Source organism: Otolemur garnettii, unplaced genomic scaffold, assembly GCF_000181295.1.
Source record: "Otolemur garnettii isolate 467f Iridium unplaced genomic scaffold, OtoGar3 scaffold00051, whole genome shotgun sequence".
Lineage (NCBI taxonomy): Eukaryota > Metazoa > Chordata > Mammalia > Primates > Galagidae > Otolemur > Otolemur garnettii.
Window position 1 is genome coordinate 12735904 of NW_003852446.1, and position 17259 is coordinate 12753162.

A 17259-nucleotide genomic window follows, 5' to 3' on the forward strand; every position below is an offset into this window, starting at 1 on the left:
AAAAAAGGCCAAGAAGAATCTAGACAGATGGGCTTTACCAGGTTTTCCCATTAAATCCATTAGCATTAGATCATACTCTTCTTATCCAGTCATATTTATACATGGCTGTCTATATTTCATTAAACCTAAGCATAAAAATGAACATACTAAGTACATTTGTATGCTTTTTCTCCTATTAACTGATCTGCCTCATGTGATTTTTTATATGAGTAAATACGTATATATGTCTATATACAATACGTATTTGCCGGCAGGGAAGGAGAGGAGGTAACACGTAAACCTAAATAGTCATCACTTTACCCCAAATGAGCCTGATATTAACAAAAAGATAACAGCTCCTGGGGGCTAAGTGACAACATGGGTACAGCAAGAACAGAAAGGGCACATACTTAACTGTTAAATACATTTTGATATTTGTTTGACAGAGTTCAGAGCAACCCCAAGCTTCTGCACGTGCCAAGTTGATGATACTCAAACAAACAAACAAAAAAAAAAAAACTCAAGGAGAGCTCCATATACAGTTTTCCTTCAAGTCGGCTGGAAGGCAGGCAGTTTCTGACCACCAGGAACAGAAACTTTGGCTCCAAGGCAAATGAGAAAAAAAAAAAAAAGTATTTCCACTTACAAGATGACAATATAGAAACTTAATCAAAGAAAGAAAGCTATCAAAGAAGTCTACTTCCAGCAAAACTGGAGCAAGCACTGCTTTCTCTGCATTCAATGCTTAAGTGGTTCTTAGTAGAATGTGTCCTTAAAAAAAATGCTCACTTGACTGACAGGTGCAGTTATGTTCATGAATAAACTCAGCATGAAATGCAATAGGTCAAAGGAGGAATGAGCAAGAAGGGAGGGAAAGACAGGTTTTGGATAAATTAGCTTAAAAGGGGGTTGTCACCAGACTACAAATGTTCTTGGTTGGCCTTGACACTCCAAGAGCTCTAAATCACCTGGAAATTAAAGCAATGTAGTTAACAGATAACACTGCTACTCAAATCTATGTAAGTCTTTAAAAGTAATTATTACAACCTAAATTAACCATGTAAACAGTACTACACACAATACAAACTTGCCCTGAAAAACAATATGCAAAACCGATATCTGGCACTGTATCATTTTGTAATGTTAATTCAACCTAACAGTTCCATTCCCCTGCTTTACATCCTCCCCCCACAAAATAAACAATCTAATTTATGCAAGAAATGGCAGGCTTACTCTATCTGAAAGCTTCGCAAAAATATACACAACATGTAGCCAGGTTCAAATATTTTGAAGGATCCCCCCCCCAAAAGAAATAGCCAAAATAACCAAAAAATAAAGAAAGTACCTAAAACGCGATACAGCATTTTAGAGTCCTCTCAGATATAAGGCAGAGAAAGGTGTAAAGCAGACGATATCTGGATCTTCAGTAATTTTCAGAAATGTCCAATTTCTTGATTGGCTACAGGCGGATCTCTGCTGTTGCTCCTGGGACAGAGTCACTAAATCTGCTCCTCGGGCCCCGAGCTGAGTGCATCTCTCCCTTCCTCTTCACTTTTTCTGCGCTCCATTTCCCACTCCACGAAGGTATCGAAGAGACTTGGCCAGGCCTCATCCTCATTGTAGTTGCTGAAGTCAGGCTCAATCACCTTAGTAAAGTCAAGGAACACATTCCAAGTGTCCTGGGAAATGCGCGTGATCCCCAAGGGGTTCTCCGTTAGGAAGTTTAGCCATTGGTCCAAAACCGGAGGAGTGTTCTGGGTAAAAACTAGCTTCCACAGAGCAATGGCTATTTCCAGATGCAGTGACCGCTGCCCTACTTCAGGGTCCAGGCCAAACTGAAATGTAAAGTGGTAGAGATCCTTGAATTTATTCTCTTGTTTGGCTTCTGTTAAGAGGCTAGGGAACCGTGCACAGATTCCGTCAATGCTGTCTGCACTTAATGCTTTGCAGCCATCAAAAAACTCCTTCCTGGTGAATATGCACATGGTTGCAGCCTGGAACTTCCAAGCCAAGAGCAGCATTCGAAATTCTGCTGGGTCGACACCCAGGTCATCGCAAAAGCGAGCCATGCCTTCCTCCAAAATTGCATCCTCCCACTCATCCTTGTAGCACTCAAACAGTCCTTCTAGTCTGGACTTCGACTCCCTCCCAGCATCTCCCGAGCATGTGGGCACCTGGCAGGCTTCAGTGGTAGCTTCCAGACCACGGATGAGTATATCCCCACCTGGCTTGCCAAACGGTGGCTGCTGCTTCACGTGGTGGCCTGCACCCCGCTTGCCGTGTAACTGGCTGCTAGGGTCACAGTCTCCATTCCTGTTGCCCAAGGTCGATGAGGGAGTCTGGCACTTGGTGACACACTGGCCCATGGTGCTGGTGGACGGTGGATGGTCTACAGAGCGGATGCTTGGATCAAACGCTCGGATCAAACGCTCGGATCGAACGCTCGGATCGAAAGCTCTGCTGCTGCTGGCGCGAGTACCTCAACTCGTGATCAGCCAGAGCCAACCAATAGCTACTCGCGAGGTTCCTCCAATCCCGTTCAGGAGAAGACGGTGGCCTGAAGGGTCCAAACCACCTACTGTTCCCTCACTCCACCCCACCCCACCCCTGCAAACGCATCCTCCGCCACTGCCACTGCCTTGTCTAAATTTGTGGCCCACCAGTTGCAAATGCCCCAAGGCCGCTCCTGCCCCAAAGTCAGGCCATGTTAGTGATTTTTAGTGAACTTTTAGGGGGCCCTGGTCCCTATAGCGACGTGAGTTAATACAAGTCTGTAGCTAGGATACTTAGTCCACACACGCAGAAGTGCAAGATGTTTAATTTTACATTTTATATTAATAAAACAGGACATACTTTTTATTTCAAGCCACCATTCTTTAGTGGGGCTGAAACTTAATATCAGAAAATTAAGTAGTCCCCCATTCCCAACATTTTTCTCAAATTAGATGCTAAATCCTAGCATGGGGGACAGATGAGTTGAAGTGGCGATAGGGGCCTCCACTGTTACGACATAAAAGGATTTAGTACGATACTTGGCATGCAGCAAAACTCAGCTATCTTACCTCTCTTTGTTTCATGGGAAAGTGAAAATTTCACTAGTTACCTCTTTAGCAACTCTTGTGGTGAGTGTGATGACAATGGTTTGCAAAGTGCTGTGCTTTTGTGGAGGAAAATTAAAGCTTTTGTGGAGGAAAAAAAAAGCCTTTGACAGTGTGAGTAAAGCAGAAAGAAGGATACTGTTAATATTTAAGTGTTTAGATTGTTCATAGATCATATATATTGATTTCATATTGCTGCTTTATTGTTAATGAATATTTATGGTTTGAACATTTAAAATGCCTTCACTAGAGTTTAACACATATTGTATTTTGGGGAAATAGTCAGATAAACATACGTGAATACAGTCTCAGAAGTAGTGTAATGGCTCTATGAACAAGATTCAGTGACCCCCCCATGTGTTATTTTATAATTCTCTCTTTTAACTAATTCACCTTTTGAGTTGTTTCCCAGAAATGGTAGATTTTCTGCAAAACAAAAGAACTGAGATTCTGAAGGCCCCTGGGCAGACTTCTTGATGCCAAGAGTCTCCATCCTCCATAACCTGCACCCCTCTCATGAGTTACACTAGACGTGACCCCAGTGCACTTGGTTCCTCCTGTAAAAGCCTACGATCTCCTTTAGTGATAGAGAGAGATCTGAAGCAGCTTTTCCCATGCTCCAGGCAAGGCACCTGCCAAATTATTAATAACAATTCCTTTCTTTCTAATTGTCTCAATAATAGACAGATCTTTGTGTGATAAGCAACTGGACCTAGGCCCAAACCCCCTTGTTGTTTCAACAACATAGTAGTGACATAATTCTGGGTACGCACTTCTTGTGTGTGTCTGTCATTATACATGCTGTGTTAGCCCAGGCTCTCCAAGAAGCAGTCATCATGTGAGGATTTAACATACAAAGACTTTGTCAGAGAAAATGCCGGTGGGAGGCAATAGGGAACGAGCTGTAGGAGGTTAGAAGAGTCATCAGGTCAGGATGCACTCTGACTCCAAGTGAAGAGGAGAGGAAATGATGCTATGATGGCAACATCCTAGATCACTGTGTGGTCTTAAGAAAGTTCAGAAAGGCATTCAGAAGGCCTTCAAGCCAAAGTCTCTACTCAGAAGAGTCCTTTACCTCCCAGGAATGTGCCAGCTTTAGTTCCTCTGCCATGCTAATCATGGAATGGGACTGGGCCCCAAGAAGCATGGCCCGGGAGAAAACAGGGCAATGATTTCAGAGCACAGTGCTTAGGCCTTTGGTCAGTTATATTCCCTCTGACGGCCACCGCATCTACCTTGCATGTCTATTGTGTGGTTAGAAATAACACTGCTAAGTTGCCTAGGACAGTGTGCCAGACATATAATACATACTCATAAAGAATGGTTATTGTCATATCTCATTTGTAAAGGCTTTATCATAATAACTCTGTGTTATTCATGAGGTATATATTCCTTAATTGTCATAAGACTTCTTCCTAGGCTCAGTGCCTATAGCCCAGTGGCTAGGGCACCAGCCACATATACCAGAGTTGGTGGGTTCGAATCTAGCCTGGGCCTGCCAAACAACAATGACAATTACAACCAAAAAATAGCCAGGCGTTGTGGCAGATGCCTGTAGTCCCAGCTAATAGGGAAGCTGAGGCAAGAAAATCTCTTAAGCCCAAAAGTTTGAGGTTGCTGTGAGCTGTGATGCTACGGCATTCTACTGAGGGTGACATAGTGAGACTCTAAAAAAAAAACGCCCAAAAACAAAAAACAAAACAAACAAACAAAAAAAAAAACCTTTTTCCTATCAGGTATTTGTATTAGTTTTGGGGGGCTGCCATAAGAAATCATCACAGACTGGTAACTTAAAGAATATAAATTTATTTTCTGACAATTCTGAAAGCGGCAAGTCCAGGATCACGGTGCTGGCGGGGTTATTTCTGAGGCCTCTCTCCTTGGCTTGCAGAGGACCACCTTCTCCCTGTGTCTTCACATGGCCTTCCCTTTGTATGTGGTCTGTGTCTTAATCTCCTTTTCTTATAAAGACATCAGTCATGTTGGATTTAGGCCCTATCTAGTAACCTTATTTGAATTTAATTATCTCTTTAGGGACTCGATCTCCAAAGAAAGTCACATTCTGAGGTAATGGGTTCCTTTCTTAGGATTTAAACGTATGAATATTGGAGGGATACAATTCAACTGTGTTATTAGCTATACTTTACAAAAAAGAAAACTGAGAATCACATGTGTCAAATAAGATGCCACAGTTACACTTGTAATAAAAGGCAGAACCAGAATCTCTATAATCCTCAGCAAGGTCCATTTGCTTTTCATAAAAATGAATTATGTACCTGACCTTTGTATGTACTTGGCCCTTGCAAGTAAAGGGAAAGAGAGAAGGTGATTCAGGCTAGTGGAAGTGGACCCAACAACTATATAGTAAGAGAAGTGTTTGAATTGAGTGCCACACATTTTTAAGCCAGTGGTTCACAACCAAGGATGAGAATATGGGGAAAGGGGAGAGGGAGGGGAGAGAAGGGGAAAGGATGGGTGGTGGGAGGGTGATTGGTGGGATCATGCCTATGTTTCATCTTAGAAGGGTACATGTGAATCTCTCTAAATGTAGAATATAAATGTCTTAACATAATAACTAAGAAAATGACATAAAGGCCATGTTAACCAGTTTGATGAAAATATTTCAAATTGTATATAAAAATAACACACTGTACCCCATGACTGCATTAATGTACACAGTTATGATTTAATTAAAAAAAGATAAATAAAAAAGAAATATTTTAACATGTTTTGGAAACATTTTGTTGTTACAACTGGCTTGTGCTGCTAATATCTGGTGGGCTGAGGTCCTGAATGTTGCTAAATATCTTACAATGCACAGGACAGCCCTCACAACAGTGAATTATCTGGTCAAAATGTCAATAGTGGTAAAGTTGAGAAACCCTACATCAGAGTAAGACAATTTGGTCATCTAATGTGGCTATCTTCAAAAAGGGATCATCTTCTCTTAGCCATCTCCTAGCTAGTGACAAGGGCTAAAGGAATAGGAAATTATATAGACTTATATTAAAAAAAAAATCAGCATTCTGTCCTGCCCATCCCTGGGCATGAGAATATTTTTCCCTCCAGGCTAACTTTATTGGTTTACCCTGAGGGCAGTGTCCTGGTAAAAGTGAGACCTAAAAAATACAAATTTAATTTGGTTACCTTTTTATAAAAATATCCTTGTTCCTTTTTCACTTGATCTTTCTAGATGAAAATTTTGAGAGAGTGTAGAGTATGATGGGGGGAGGGGCGGAAAGAACAAAGTTGTACTTACCGGAAATGGGATGCTCAGGTATTGTGGAGGTGAAGGAAGAACAAAAGCTCAGTACTGAAGTTTGTACAGGAGGTGGAGCATTAATGACTTTTGCCCACCAGAACTGCCTCTGGAGCTTTCCTTCCCAAAGAAAACACTCTGGTGTAGCTCTCTCAAACTGTTGCAAGCACCTCTAATTAAACTGACTGCTAGGTCTGACCACTGTTCCCCTTTATCTTATGGAGAAGTCAGTCAGAAGCATCAGGGGACGATCCCAGCTGCTGTATCCCCCCGTTTCGCCCCCCGCCACCTACTTCTGGATGTCATCTTCACTCCCAATCTCAGTCATTCTGTGGAACAGACTAATGTCATGTGCCACAGCTGGTAGTGTGGACAAACAAGCATGCTAGATTGATCACACGTTAACCAGGAGTAGGTTTGATTATTTTAACCGGTTATTTTAAAGCTTCTCAGCTAGCATTATCAACTTGCTTCCCTAGATGATGTAGATACCACAGGGGAGGACCCTACCAATTGTAAAAACTTTCTTTCAAGGGCACCATTTGTATTCTTGGAGTTGTTGTATTTGGGGTTGTGGGAGCCAGGCATTATCGTGTCTCTTTTCTGAAAACACTGTGAATTGTGTGTTTTAAAGGTGGTAGACTTTCAGCATCTTAGATCTTCCAATACCCCAAAGAAAAGAGCTTAATTTGGCTCAGTGCCTGTAGCTCAGCAGCTGGGGGTGCCAGCCTCATACACCAGAGCTGGTGGGTTTGAACCCAGCCCTGGCCTGCCAAACAAGGACAAGTACAACCAAAAAATAGCCAGGCGTTTTGGTGGGCGCCTGTAGTCCCAGCTACCTGGGAGGCTGACGCAAGAGAATCACTTAAGCTCAAGAGTTTGAGGTTGCTGTGAGCTGTAACACCACAGCACTCTACCAACAGTGACATAGTGAGACTCTGTCTCAAAAAAAAAAAAAAAAAAAAGGCTTAATTCTGGGGCAACAGCATCCATGCTAGATCCCTAACCTTTGTCTGCTATTTCAGTTGCTTTAGGGATAGGGCATTTTATCTGTTATATAGGAATGCATTCTTAGTTGCATGCTCTGCCTGGGGTAAGGCACAGAGGGACAAGGCTTAGTGACTCTTGTCACTTTTACAAATCTCTAATTCCCTCTTCATTTCCCCTTCTACTCTTCTAATTTCAGTTTCACTCTTCACTCCTGTCATCTCTCATTCCTTGGTTAACATGCTAGACCAGGGGTCCTCAAACTTTTTAAACAGGGGGCCAGTTCACTTTCCCTCAGACCATTGGAGGGCCGGACTGCAGGCCAGGACGAGTGGGCTGCTAAGCAGGACAGACAGCAGTGGCAAAAACAACTGCAGGCCGGATAAATGTCCTAGGCAGGCTGCATGTGGCCCGCGGGCCGTAGTTTGAGGACGCCTGTTAGACACTACTCCACCCAACTGTCTACTGCTATACAAGGCTTTATTTTTCTTTCTACTGTTATGTTTTTATTTCAGTTTTTATTTATTTTCTCATCAGGACACAATGCATACACCTCGGCTTGTCGGCTAACCAGGACCGAACTCATTAATTTTTAATTTTTTATGTTGCTGGCAATTTGATGCAGAATCTACACTTAATTTATGAGTGTAGCTTACGACATAAGTGGTTATAGCTGGCTTTCTCCTGCATCTTCTTAGGGGTGATTATACTTCTGCCGATAACGAGTGTTAAACTTCTGCCGATAACGAGTGTTAAAAACTGTTTCGTGACTCGGCGCCTATAGCTCAACCGGCTAAGGCGCCAGCCACGTACACCTAAGGTGGCGGGTTCGAATCCCCAGCCCGGACCCGCCAAACAACAATGACGGCTGCAACCAAAAAATAGCCGGGCGTTGTGGCGGGCGCCTGTGGTCCCAGCTACTTGGGAGGCGGAGGCAGGAGACTCGCTTGAGCCCAGGAGTTGGAGGTTGCTGTGAGCTGTAATGCCACGGCACTCTGCCCAGGGGGACAGCTTGAGGCTCTGTCTCAAAAAAAAAAAAAAAAAAACTGTTTCGTGGGCTGCCGAGCCCGCCGGCGCCGCGTCCCTGCCCGGGGAGTTCGTGTCCGGGGAAATGCGCGCGGAAGCCGGGGACGCCGGGAGGGCCGTGGGGACGGCCGGAGGCCCCCCAGGGCTGCCGGGTGGCGAGCGGCGGGCCGGGCCGACGTGGCCCGGCTGCGGGAGCTTCGGGAGGCCGCGCGGGCAGCCGCGATCGCAGGGAGGCGCCGGCCAGGCGCGCCCCGCGGAGAATACCCGGGCAGGGCTTTGGAAAAAAAAAAAAACCTGTTTCTTGAGTACTAAACCTGTTCTGAGTAATTTGCATATAGTTTCCAGTTTTTAAGACAATAGGAAGAAATTGTGGCTAGACGAGAAATAAGTAAATTGTCTAAGGTTGTGCAACTGGTAAGCATCAGAGTGTGAGCTAGCATCACAGCCTGTCTAAATGTGAAGCTTTCGCTTTATCTGTTACAACACCCTCCATTTTCTGAACTGTTTAGGAAATCACTAAGCTATTAAAATTACCAGAAATTGTGTGTTTAAGGCCAAAACCTTGATGAGTCCAGAGCACCTCTCCCAAATGCTCACCTGCCTTTTACGGCGAATACAGGGCCATTTCAAACTGTTTTCTTCTTTTCATAAATAACCTAAAGTTCCCTTTGAAATTACTTCTAAAAAACTTAACGATGAAATGTAACGTTCTTGCCGTGGTATCTTCTCCCCGTCACAGCTAGCGGGACTGAAGATTTTGGTCAATTTTTCCCCCAGTATGTAGACAGTAAGGATTGCTCTTCTGTGTTTTGTTGCCCTCTTAAATGTTCCCTTAATAGTAGGTTCTGCCATGTAATGGGCAATTTACTTTTGCAGCATTTTGCTTGCCATGCTGGTTCCCCTAACATTAAGTAACTGAGACTAGAAAAGGGCTTATAGTAGTTACACAGCTCTCAGGAATGCCTGTCCTTTTCCTTCTTCTTTTTTAAAAATTAATTAATTAGTTCTACTTTCTCTTATACTAATGTTCTCTATCATCTTTCCTTCCAAAATCACTGGGGAAATTACAGCAAGATCCCTATACTGTCCTTTTTTTTTTTTTTTTCTTACTGGCAGATTAAAACTAGCTGATGGGTAAAGAAGAAACATAAATACCATGAAGAAAAAAATTTTCTTCTATGACTGGCTGTAAATAGCCACTGTATTAAGGAACTGGGGCTACTTCCGTTATAATAAAGAGTTAAATAGATTTTTTTCAAAATAAGGTTCCCTGTCTGAGGGCTATGGATAACCAGCCCCTTGACAGTCTAGCCAGAAGGAAAACATGAAATGATTTTCTAACAAACTACCTTTTCTGACATACGATCATAATATGAATAATCCCATTACACCATTTAATTTAACTAGCATGGCTTGAGAAGTGTGAAAAAGCAGTTTCTCCACTATATCGTATCCTCTGCAATGTATAATTATATCTCCCGGGGTCGTGTCCCCGCTTTAGTAGACTCTGTATTTTTTGAAATTATTGTTTGTCATTTTAGTAATATACTCTCTGTAGCTTTTACACAACAGCCTCCTAGTTTTGCATGAGCTGTGTCTACTACTGGCACAACTGCAAATTTAATACGGCTTCTGTTATTCTTGGAATTACAGGGTCACACTTTAATTTCTGAATTTTATATTACAGCATGAATATCACCAAATGGCATAAAACAAGTAAAAAGGTATTTCTTAAATACAAAACAAATAGCCGTTTTATGGAAAAATATACTTCCTGTCCACACAGCTCATCTCACCCAAACAACAGCCTGAATTAATGTTAACTCTAACATCTTAAAGACAGGAGAAACTACTTTTCAGTTTAAGCTATTTCAGGAAAAGTAGACCTACTTAAATTACTCTTCTAAAAATAAAGCTGTTAAGCTCTTTGCTACAACTTATTTTTAGAAATTCATCTGCATACACTCCTTAATAAAGCTCCTTTCAGATTACACCCATGTTTGTTTATAGAAAAACTTCATGTGCTGTGTGCTGACTTTGACACTGAAGTACTTTTCTTTTTCTATAACCCCATAATAGGTTATAAAAATTTAAATGTCACTTCATTTAGCACTTCTTTGGGGTATGTTAGTCTCTACAAACTACACTTTAAAACTCACCTGCTGTTCTGGGAAGAAGGACAAACTTCATTAATGAATTAAGAAATGACTTCAAAGTTGTCACAATCTGTTCCACTCACTCTCAAGCTCCTAGAGAAAACCCTCTGAAAATACTACTGGACTGATACTTGTCATCTCTTATCTAAAAAAAAAAAAGTTATATTAACAACTGCACATTTTGAATCCAGGAATTCATTTTATTCCTGAAAATACATTCTGCAAGTTACTTCCCTCCAACTACCTACAGGCTCAATTTTTGTTAAATCTTTACAGAAATTTCTGAAGAGCCTGACTTTACCTTTTATTATAGTTAACTTTTCTTTTGATATAAACATAAACTTTTATTTTAAATAGGCAACTGAAGAAAGGCGTACCATGGCTAAAACCATTATGCAAGATTTTGTAGGCTTTGCAATTCAGCTGTTAGTTGTTCTTAATATATACTCCTAGAACAAGATTACATTAATATTATTTTATCACCCTGTTTCCTCCCCTCCCCCCAAACAACCCCCCAAACTAAGCTTTTCTTGCTAAGAAGTTATAAATCAAACTTTTCAACTCATTAACTTTCATAAAATTTTTAATTGAAAAATTCTTGAGGGTCTTTCCTAAAGATGTTCTGGGTCGGGATGAGGTTTCTCTTCAGGAGATGGTTTGTCGTCATCATCGTCATCTTCTTTATCTTCCTCATCGTCAGAATACTCCACTAAACTACGAACTACTCTTTGATCACTTGGGCTACTTGCTGTATTCTCAGGATCAGCAGAGCAAGTCGAAGAAACTTCGAAGCTACCAGAAGATGTTCTTTGGGGAGTGTCTACCTTATCTTCTTTTTCTCTTTCTTTAGTGTGAGTACACTGTTCATAATAATCTGGAATTTCGTCTTCCAGTGGAGGCATCACATCATCATCTTCTTCTTCTGCCTTGGAATAGGTTTCTTCCTTCACCTCCAAGATTTTGGCTCTTTTGCGATATAATTTGCTACCGAGAACACAATGTAAATTTTTTCGTATTTTCTTTTGTCTTTCTTTCTCTTGCTCATATCTAACCTTCAATCCTTTGAATGTCTGAACATACTCAATCTCTTCAAGACTCTTATAATAATTTTCCATTATGTGTGCAACAAGAGACTTGATATTTTCGACTCTTATGTAGTCAAACATCTCAATAATAGCTGAATTTAACATATTGTATCGAGTCCCATTGTCCAGAAAAGCAGTTACAACTGGCTCTAAAAAATTTCCTTTGATGATGTAACGATTATAAAATTCATCTTTAAGTCCAACTATATTTCTCATAAAGCGAATAGCACACAAGATCACAAAAGTATGCTTTGACTTCATCAAGATCAAGACTTTTCTTAGCAAGTCTTTGTTGAAAATATAATTTTTTATGTAATATGTGTGATGTTGTACACAAAATGAAAGTAGCTCTACAATTAAAGAAAGCAGATGTGCTCTTTGATAATTGAGAGAAGTTATGTTTTCATTAGAGCCATCTATATTCTCTTCCTCACTTATCTCTTCTGAAGTGGTGGCCATAAGTGGTGCCACCAACTTATTCATGCAACGTTTATAGAAGAAATTTAAAAACTCACTTCTTTCACATTTACTCGATGTCGTCACCATGGTCTCTGGATCAAGGAGAGCACGAATAATTTCCATCAAATGAATAGCACCTGCCAGCTCAGGATCAGTATCACAGATCATCTGTGAAATTACTATGTTAATGAGAAAGTCATGATCCCCGCCCTTACGGGCTTCTTCTATTGCGAATTTTCGGATTAAAGACGGGTTGTACTCTATTATATAAGCAAATATATCGGTAGCAGTTGACCTAATTGGCAAATTTTCCGCGCTCATAATGATTTTAAGAACCGGAAGAATTCCCAAATGTGTCAACGTTTTGAACAATGCATCTTTGCTTTGAGGCTGTAATGTGCGAGAAAAGTTACAGAATTCTTTGAAAAAAGACAGCAATTCGTACCGTTTATCATCACTTGTAGTTTTATCCTTTAACTGTGCGAAAACTTCAGTCAAAAACTTGTCATCACCCTGCAGCATGCTAACTATCTCAACCTTATTGAAAAAAATAAACGTCGTAATCGTAGAAAGATAATTCTCGTCGAACACGGTTGGGACAGGCAAAAGAATGTCATAAATGAACTGCGCCCTGTAAGTCTGATGTATTTTTTGCCTCAGTTCAATGTCTGCTATTGGTATAACCTCCTTGAACTTGGCATTTTGGGTCAAAAATTCTCGATAGCGTTTTGGCTCAGGAAAAGCAGGGTCATATTCAAGACATCCCACCACATCCAAGATACACTCGTCAGAAAACATAACCTCAGTCAGAGGTGTCTTATTAAGGCATAAAATCCCCTTAATAATTTCATGCAAATAGTGTAAGGATTTCATATTTTGCAGGATTTCACAAGCGCGGAAAAGCTGCAGTAACTTTTTAATATAATCGTCACTTTCCAGTATCACAGCCATCTTTTCCCTGCCGTCAGCGGAGGCGAGAATTGAGTTAATTAAGTCGGCAATTTGCCCGAGTGTATCGAGTTCACAGTCTGGGAGCTCAACTATATTAAAGATGTCAGGCATTTCGCTAATTTGCTCTCGTAACTCACTCAAAAGAGCTTGTGTAATTTCAATGGTGGGATCTTTACCTTGAATGTGGCAGATGTCTTCCCAGATTTCTCGACAGCCGTCGGCGTCTTCAAAGCTTAACGCCAAACCGTGATTCTCTTCTTCAGACCAAACGATCACCGTCCCCTGTTGCTTCTGATAGATGGTGTTTGGCTGTATTCTCGACTCCAAGATCAGTGAACTGTCTGACTCCGAACGTACGAGGAGAAATACGTCCCGGAGTTCCTCAACATAGGTGGCGGAGATTTGCCCGGCACCGATCTCATCCCATTGCTGGTTTTCTTTCAAGACATAGACTCTTACACGGTACCGCTTATCGTCTTCCATGATTACCCGTGCTCTAGTCACGCCAGACCTGGTTTCCGGGTCAGCTTCAATTTTGTGTATCCGGGGCAACTGCAGCAGGCAGCGACGGTGGCCCAAGAGGCCGTGAGGGGAAAAATCGTAATACAAGATGGCTGACCAGTAGCAGTCACCGGAGTGGTGACAGCGGCTCTGCAGAGGCTAGGGGTCAGCGGGTTTCCCCCAGAACCACTGCTACCTCTCACTTCTGCCCACTTGGAGCACCCCAAACCTTCATCCATCCATTTTGTCCTCTCTCCTTCCTTATTCTCTCTTGAAAATGGAGTCTCTGAGCCTACTCTAGATGTCTAGGAAAGCCTCATAATGCTAGGAATCTTGACTTTCCCAGAATTCTGCCCAAAAAGGAAAATAATGTGTTTATGCAACAAATACAATACTTGTTAGAAAGAGGCTGCTGCCAAGTTTAAATATGGGAGCTTAGAAATAGAGTATGTTCTTTTCATAAAGGGTTTTGTTTCTCCAAAATACTTTCATACATCAGGTGTTTGGGGACAGAGACCTTTAATGAAAGAAACTTTCATTACCTGTGTCCTGATCTAGTCCATATCTGACATCCTATGTCAAGTAAAGGCTCGTCCAAATACGAAAGGGGAGCAAATGATCTATAGATCATTAACAAGAATCAGAGAAATGAAGTTGGGTCTTCTCCATAAAGCTTCACTTAAGTTTATATCAGTCACTTATACATCCTGGGGGAGAGTATTGTCCCAAGAAGGAGTTGCTTAACTTCTTTCCTCTGTTCAGCTTAGCCTTAAGCTCTATCTTCTAGCACAATGGGGAAAACATTTCCCCAGATGTTTCCAATCCACAAGCACACTCCTCATTCTTAAGGAAGGACTGGACCAAAGAGAAACTGGAAATTGAAATTAGCCAAGAAGGAGTATTGATAGATCGATTATTTTATTTCTTCTCTTAACAATGGTGGTAATAATAACCATGACAACTAACTAATAATACAGGACTGATTATTATTATTATGAAGAAAGGTAATAATTGATCAAGATAATACTTGAGTGCTTACTATGTTGTGACACTGTGACAAGAACTTTATGTCTACTTTCTTAATTTCATAATAATCCAGTGATACAGGAATACTAATAATCCTTTTAGGGTCAGGAAAAAAACTTAGAGAAGTTAAATTGCCAAAGGTCACACAGCTAATAAGTTAAGGAACTGTGTTTCAACATATTTTTCTGATTCCAAAATTGGTTTTCTCAGCCATTGAACTATGCTATCCCCTTCTTTTCTTGGCCCACATTACACTTTATTTCACATTTCTCCCATCTATATAATTTGTAATCAACATAAAATTATCAAGACAAGATGAAAGTCACGCACTTCCTCCTTTAGATGCACATCTGTGTATAGCCAACTGAAAAATAGAAGCTTGGATATGGCAACTCTGTTAAATATAATTTTAATAGTAACCAAGTTGATTTTTGATGTAGCAGCAATTTCTGCAGTTTTCTTGCAAAAAAAAATATTTTTCCAAGGCATTAACCCTGTTATCACAAGGATAAAACAGAATTGGGCCACATCAAGCACATTTGGACTTGCAAAGTTCTATTTGTAGCAAGTGCTTCATTTTATATAGCATTGGAGATATATGACAATGCTCAAGTAAAGCACAGAAAAACTTCCACACAACTCTCTTGCAGTGTGGAAGAGATTATAGCACAGGAGATTATAGCACGAGAAAATTCCCTGTGACAGTATTGCTGAGGAACTTGGGGAATTGAATAAAAATCTTAACCATTTAAACAAAATCGAAATCAATGCCAGGATACCGCCAAGTTAGAAACATTTTCAAATTAGAAACACTGTCTAAATATAAGAATTAATACATGACTAATATAAGAAAGGATGCATATATCAAATAAAATCTCATTTCAACAAGATAATGTGCACATATACAATAATAATAGTGACGTTTATGCTAGCGGTCCAAGTTTTTTCTTTGCTGTGTTTATATTGAAGTCTCTATCAAACTCAATTACAATACTGTAAATTCCTTGAATATGCCTTCAGGTTCCATTCTCTTAGAGAAATTGAACACGAATCTATCTATTCTCACAACTTTATCACTGGGAGTTTCACTTAGGCCCATTAAATTTCCTTTATCTTAATTAGGTTAACACTCGTCTCTTTAAATCTAAGAGTCTCAGATCCATATTTCTTCATGCTATTTTTGCAGCTGTTCAGTTTCTTTCAGATCCTGTCTTACTTGGTTTGGGAAATAGAGCAATGTCTATTTTTGCTTCGTCAGTTATACCTAAGATTCTTATTTGGGTGTTTTTGTTTTAGAGGGAGCAAAGTAATATGAATAAGCAGATGCCATATTCTAGTTGCTGTGTAAGTCTTTTTTATACACAGTACTTCTTTTTTCTTTTTTTTTCAAGGTAACAAAGAGATTTGATTTAGGAAGAACAAAGACAAAGGCTAGAACACTTCCAAGGAGAGTTGGAAGTGGGTCCCTCTCATGAAGGAGAAAGGGTGAGAGAGCCACTACTTAACTTTTCATTTAATCTTCACACAATGATGGCCTGAGGAAGACATTATTACTACTATACTATAGAGGCAAAAACTTGAAACTTCAAAACTGAATCGACCATTTGGTTCAAACCCCTGGTGTAAGTGATGATGTCAGAATTGGAAACCAGGACTTTTATAGTTCCAACTTTCCACTTTGCTCTGCTCAATACATGGTGCTCTCTCCCAGATTATACATAAATTGTTATTGTTCTACAATGTGGGTTTTGATCCAACTGTCACTGTTATTTGATGTTTCTCCATTTTGTTTTGTGAAGGAAAAATCTTCCAAGGCAGTTCAAAATCAAAATCAAAAAGGATAAATTCAATCTTAAGACTCAGAATCTCCTTTTTATTTTGGATGCCTCTCACATTTCCTCCCTATGACCTTAGAATAGTAAGATTTAGTTCTTTTTTTTTTTTTTTGAGACAGAGACTCAAGCTGTCCCCCTGGGTAGAGTGCCGTGGCATTATAGCTCACAGCAACCTCCAACTCCAGGGCTCAAGCGAGTCTCCTGCCTCCGCCTCCCAAGTAGCTGGGACCACAGGCACCCGCCACAACGCCCGGCTATTTTTTGGTTGCAGCCGTCATTGTTGTTTTGGCGGGTCCGGTCTGGGGATTCGAACCCGCCACCTTAGGTGTACGTGGCTGGCGTCTTAGCTTGTTGAGCTATAGGCGCCGAGCCGTAAGATTTAGTTCTTGATGACTCTCCTCTCAAAATCAATACTTTTATACAATGATCTTGTAATTCACCTATATCTTATGACTACTAAGGGCTTAAGTTTTACATTTCCAGAGTTATTTTAGAATACAATAAAGGTATGAGTCACCTGTTTCTGAATTTTAGGTCTAGGTAACTCACAGAACATGTTTATACAACCATGCCTCAAGTTATGACATTTAGGTCAGCAATGGACTGCATATATGACAGTAGTTCTCTAAGACTGTAATGGAACTAAAAAATTCCTATCACTCACTGTCATAATGTTATAGCCCAATGCCTTATGTGTTCTATGTTGAAATATTTTTAGATACACAAATGTTTTCCATTGTGCTGTAATTACCTATAATATTCAGTACAATAATTTACTGTATAAGTTTGTAGCCTAGAAGTAATAGGCCATACCTTATAGCCTAGGTGGGTAGTAGGCTATACCACCTAGGTTTATGTAAGTACACACTATGGAGTTTGCAGGATAACAGAATTGCC

General features: G+C 40.6%; 1 pseudogene; it reads right to left on the reverse strand.

The window, feature by feature from the left end:
• Positions 1-1478: 1478 nt before the first annotated feature.
• LOC100940945 lies at positions 1479-2345 on the reverse strand (annotated as a pseudogene).
• Positions 2346-17259: the final 14914 nt, after the last annotated feature.